The sequence below is a fragment of the Falco rusticolus genome, chromosome 8 (assembly GCF_015220075.1).
Source record: "Falco rusticolus isolate bFalRus1 chromosome 8, bFalRus1.pri, whole genome shotgun sequence".
Lineage (NCBI taxonomy): Eukaryota > Metazoa > Chordata > Aves > Falconiformes > Falconidae > Falco > Falco rusticolus.
Window position 1 is genome coordinate 63,912,849 of NC_051194.1, and position 6,000 is coordinate 63,918,848.

At 44.8% G+C, this 6,000-nt stretch overlaps 1 protein-coding gene across 1 annotated transcript in view; it reads left to right on the forward strand.

Moving 5' to 3' along the window:
- Positions 1-4,520: 4,520 nt before the first annotated feature.
- The window catches only part of COQ10B (coenzyme Q10B), a 12,122-nt gene continuing 10,642 nt past the window's right edge, over positions 4,521-6,000 (forward strand). The window contains exon 1 of the mRNA XM_037396393.1: positions 4,521-4,540. The gene's annotated coding sequence lies outside the window, so the exon portion shown is untranslated. The remainder of the gene's footprint in view (positions 4,541-6,000) is intronic.

Below are 6,000 nucleotides of genomic sequence, written 5' to 3' on the forward strand. Positions count from 1 at the left end.
ATACTGCCACAGGGCGGGACTGCGGGCGGCTCTGCGGGCAGGTCAGCCTTTCAGTCGGGGCTTGCCAGGGGGCGTGGAAGCCGTCTGGCTAACGTTGGCAGGTGGCACCGAACTGGCCAAAGCTGCTAGCAGGTGGGAGAAGGGATTCCGAATCGTCTTACATCGATCCGTACGAGAAACAGTCTCAAGATGAAGAAGGTGAACTTAATTACGAACAAAAAGCAAAAAATTCTACATACTGGAATTTGAAATCAAGTGTATGAATTCGAAACAGCCATGAATAATCAGAAAGTGATCACATGGGCAGCAGAGCAAAGCTAAATGTCCATCAGCAGCAACATGCCACTGCAGAGGAGGAAAATCCAGTTCCAGGCCAGTAAATTGGCATTGCCTATAAAACCTGGAAAGCGATCATTCCACTGGGCACAGAGCCGCTGATGGAGTGCGCGGTGACGGAGCTCCCTCTGGGACTGCAGTCGGACAGATGTGGACAAACTTGACACAGCCTAGAAGAGTGTAGGAGGCATGATCAGAGGTTTATGAAATGTGACCTAAGTGGGAATGGAAACAGAAATTGTTCAGCTGCTCTGCAAGAACTGTCCTTCTGCAGTTTCCACATTTCATTTGGAAACTGTGAACTTTTTTCCCAGTTCTGCTGATGTAATATACACATATTTCAACATTAGTGTCTACAGTATGCATCATAACTGAGATTGATTCTATCCACAATGCAAAGCCCTGGAAGCTTTCCCTTACAGTCAAGTGTTGTGAATGAGCTAACTTTTTATTCTCTCAAATTTTTGTGGTGGTAAGCACAAACCTAAGTAAGGCAACAAAGCTGGCCATACAACCTAAGTTCAAAGTCCATGATTGCTTAATCATGCAACACATTAGGACAAGAGGAAATAGCTTCAGGTTACACCAGGGGAGGTTTAGGTTGGATATTAGGAAAAATTTCTTCATTGAAAGGGTGGTCAAGCACTGTAACAGTGGAGTCACCATCCCTGGAAGTGTTTAAAAAACGCAGAGATGCAGTGCTCGGTGACATGGTTCAGTGGTGGGCTTGGCAGTTCTGGGTTCACAGTTGGACTTGCTGATCTTAGAGGTCTTTTCCAACCTAAATGATTCTATGATTCTATTAATGGCATTTCGTAACAGTGTAATATGTAATTTATATAACTTGTACAATAAAAGTGCATGACAGTAAAAAACTGATACATTTCTAATCTCAGAAGCCTTTGCAACAAGCAAAATTGAGTCAAGTTGAAAACTTCTGATAAGGTAAAATGTATAGATTATTTGCAGAAAGGGCAATAAATGCATGAAAAAAAACCCTCATTTTCACTACCCACTAATCATTCCCATTATGAAAGCTGGTAGTTCACATTACAGCTTTTTGAGTGTTGTTTTAAAGAAAATAAAGCAAGATTGATCTGTTCATCAATACATCTGTTGGTCTTTGCTTTGTATTGCTTAGCTTGCATAAGTTTGCTATCAGTTCCGCTTGAAATATTTTACATAACTACAGGTATTCAAATGTTCCTAAGTGGGACTGTCATTTCAACGTGCAGAGGGTCTTCTGGTTCTTCTCCTAGTGTTGCTAAGCTCAGGTTCTGCATTTGCAGAAAGATGCACTTGGGCATACTCATAGGCCACAAAAGGAGATATTTACTGAGCTGCCCAGGGACATGTGAGGGTAAGGTCGAGGCAGACAGTAATTCCCTACTCCAAGAATTTAATGCATGTAACTATTTTAAGTAAATGTCACATGCTTGGGTTCACTATGAAGATCAATTTGCAGTAACTTTCTCTTGTTTCTTCAGCCTGACTTCCAGCTTACAGTCCACAGAACGGTTGCAATATTGCATTTCCTCTGTTATTAAACAACTGAGCTCAGGGGTTGTGATCCCAAGGAACACTTTAACAAAGTTGTTTTGGAATATGCCCTTTTCCACATAAAAGGGAGTTCAGTGTTGTGAGAGCAAACAGAATTGTGCTGTGATGAAGCAATGAGAAAACTGCTTTCTGCTTGTGTGTGTATGTGTCCGTCCCCATCAAATTGTGTTTGCTGCACCAGGTTCTTTGTGTCTGCCTGTCAAAGCCCTGAATGCATCCTTTTGCCCCCTGAACAGTATCTCTACTGCAAAGCTTCCACAGGATATGGACAGGGTAGTAACTTAGTAGTTTACCAGTCCTGTTTTGCCTGCCCAAGTTCCCATCCCTTTCCTCTGCATACACATGTACATATACTTTATAGAGATTCCTGTATGGATTGGAAACAGACTGGATTTAAGAGCCCATAAGCTCTGCAGATCTGGAACCGGTACCTAAGTTACAGATCTGTGAGGTCCTGCTTTATGTAACAGTTTCAGGTCCGATTTCATGGCCAGCTTAAGCGATCACTAGCTGGCACTGCTGCTGAAAGAAGTATCCGGCCACTTTGCCTGTCCTTGATTGACACCATCTATAGTGCCAGTAGAAGTTTCTGGCACTGGTTTACTCAAGGGAGCCATGCTTCTGACTACACCCTCCTGCTGATTTTTCCAAAAGGAACTTTTTATTTGCATTCATTTTTTCCCCACACCCTATGCTATGAAGAATTGGACAAGGAGCTGACATTATGCAAAAAGCCACAAACCTGGTCTAAACCCCCAGCCCTGTGCTTAGCTTCATGTGCTAAATTTACTGACATTTATGTGTCTATTAAAGATAAGGGCAAAAATTCTTAACTCAGAGGAAATACGTTAACAGCAGCAGCTATGCTTCAGCTCCATAGAAAGTTAACTAAAGTTTCTCTCACAACACAAGCAAGAAAAAAATAGCATGAAACACAATCTCTTCCAGTCCCCTTTTTGCTTCTGACATCAAGAAGCAGTAAGTTACAAAGGATCCTTTTTCTCACTGAAAAGCCAATGAATTAAAAAAAAAGCGCCAATACTTTGGATGATAAACTTTTTTGGAGGGGTTTGAACAAGGGCTGCGGCTGCTTTGTGTTTCGCAGCACAGCAGACGTGTGGGTAACCTGAACACAAACTACTCCTGCTTTGTCTGTCACTGCTGGTAAGGACAGGCTGAGGAACATAAACAAAGGAGTGGATGTGGCAGTCAGCCGTGCTCCTACAGCACTGCGGCCTCCCCTGGGGAACTTTGAGGATCCTTTTGTAGATTTTATCTCAAGAGGAACCAGGCTTCAGGCCCACAGGAGGCCTATGTCACAGCTGGCACAGCAGCCCAGCGCTGGCAGAGGGAGGGCAGTTGGGTAAAGGCTGCATCAGCCCCATGAAGAAGCAAAAGACAGCCTTCCTCTGGCAGCACTCCTCCCCACCCTGCGAGAGGCTGAGGATGGGGCCTTGGTGGTTTAGTGCTGATCACGTTCTTCCTTAGCCGCGAAGTAAATACAGCCTGTATGGTTGTGAAAGTGGGATGGGGTACAAACAGAGTAGCTCTTTTTAAAACTGCCTGTAAGCGAGTACGCCTGGCGGTTTCAACCCCTTTTGGATTTACAGGCCCACCAAATTCTTACGAAGGTATAACAAGTCTAATCCTTTGCACAAGAGGATTACAGCCAAATACTTTTAATTATTGCTATGCCAGAAACACCCAGTTCACTGGTGCTATCTGAAATATAAGAAAATTATCTTTATTTTATATTGTACCTCCCAATTAACCCACTTAAAGTGTGAAATAGTAAATCTGTCCTTAATTCCTAGCTGCATCATTTGCAGATCACATAACTAGCCACTTAATCATCACCCATGCTTATAGATCATCTTTCCCAGCCTAAACATATGATTGTGACAGATTTTGAGATATTTCAAAGGCAAGTACTATTCAAAACTAATTTATAAATAGGAATACGTTGGCTATATTATTGCTTTACTCAGCATTTCTTTGGCTGCCAAAGGAACATATTAAACTAGCTGCCGTGTTCAGTTGTCTGTAGGAATAGAGCTGAATGTGTTGTGTAAAAAACAGCCTGATTTTAAACAGGGATATGCTTGCCTCACCTAAGATTGGCTCTGTCTCTTTGTCCACTTAAAAAGGTCCTTAAAATTCTTAGATATGTTTTAAACAGTATAAACTTCATAATCAGTTTAGACTGAACCTTTTCTCATCACGGTATTATTACAAAAATAGCATTTAGAAAGAAAATATTCTTTGTGGTCATACAGTAAAGCTCTTACTGGTGTATCAGAAATGTCTTTTACCTCTCTGGTGTTAAGTATTAACTTGGGCCACTCTTCCTGTCAAAGTTAGTAAATGCACATCTCTTTGCCAACAGCAGATAGCAAGAACTGTAATTGAGCCTACCAAGGGAGAAAAAAATAAAAAGAAAACAACCCTCAGATATCCATTATCTTTTACTTCTCATCACTTGAACCGTCAGCTGTTCTAAATGCTAAAAGACATCAGCCTAAGATGCAATTCCTGATCCACAGAGGCAAGCTACGACAACAGATACAGAACACAACCCCATGGCAAACACAGCATCTAGCAAGTAAGAGCAGCCCTGATGGAAGTTGCACAACACACACATAAGGTTAGTAAATTGGAGGTGGGGAGGGAGGTTAGGATTAGGGCTTTTTGTGTGTTTCTGGCTTTGCTGTTTTGTTTTTCACCTGCATCGGAGAACACAGGTTTTTAACATGTTTCTGTTTTTTCATCAAGATCAACATAAGAACATGCTGCAGGACAGCCTGTCTGAAAAACACCATACCCTGATGTAAGATGAGGTAGGAGCCACTCCAGTTAGTTTCCGTTACCCAAACTGGTGGTGATGGTGTTTAGTAATGAGTGGGTTTGCTAACGGCAAGGACACCTAATTATAAGGAGGACTTTTCTGAAGAGGCTGTATATGTGGCCTTACAAAGCTGAACTGTTTTGTCCAGAAAGCTTCTCCCATCCCATGTGTTCAGCATGCAACTGATTTAACTAAAATAGCTTAAGGTACATTGCAGGTAAAATTCCAGTTACATTTAATTGAGTGGGGATGAGTTCATCACATAGTTGAAGAGACATTGTTGACGATGTATCCAAGCTGTTTTTCTAGCATGATACGGCCCAGACACCTGTGCAAGTTAAGAACGTGTAAGTGCTATGAAGTGTGACTATTACGTTTCAGTTCAAGATTCCCAGTCAAGAGTTGAATGCCCCACCGTGTACTAAATTAAAAAAAAATCCAACAAAACCAAAACTATTTTGTGGAAATAGATTTTTCAGACTTACTTTTAAGCAACTTGTGTAGCACACGATATTACACAATATGAAGCGTACGATAAAACTAGCTCTATTTAGGCAGTAGTTCTTCCATTGCCGGAGTTGCAAACCCCACCGTTGCTGAGGGAGGCTGCATTTGAAAAGTGGATTACGAGAAAGCACCAGTAGCAACGTGAGTTTTTTGTTGCGATTCGTAGTAAATCGATGCTCTGTGATTACAGCTAGGCCTGGGGAGGCACCGGTAAGCTTTAATGCCGTTGATAATTGTACACTTTTCACCTGCACCGAGCTGCGCACCGGACCGCACACACCTGCTGAGCAGGAGCTGAGCGGAAGCGAGGCACGGCAAGGTCCCGCCGCACGGCTGGGCTGGGCTGGGCTGGGCTGGGCTGGCTGCCGCCGTGGGCGGGGGGGGGGGTGGGTGTGGGGGTGGGGGTGTAGGTGGGGGTGTAGGTGGGGGTGTGTGGGGGGGGTGTGGGTGTAGGTGTGGGGGTGTGTGTGGGTGGGGGTGGGGGGGGGGGTGGGTGTGGGTGGGGGGGGGGGTGGGTGTGTGGGGGTGGGGGTGGGGGTGGGTGGGGGTGGGGGTGGGGGGTGTGTGTAGGTGCGGGTGTGGGTGTGGGGGGGGGTGGGGGGGGTGTGTGTGGGGATGTGTGGGGGTGTGTGTGGGTGTGTGGTGGGTGGGTGGGTGTGGGGGTGTGGGTGTGGGTGTGGGTGGGTGGGTGGGGGGGGGGTGTGGGGGGGTGTGGGGGGGGGTGGGGGGGTGTGGGGGGGGGGGGTGGGGGG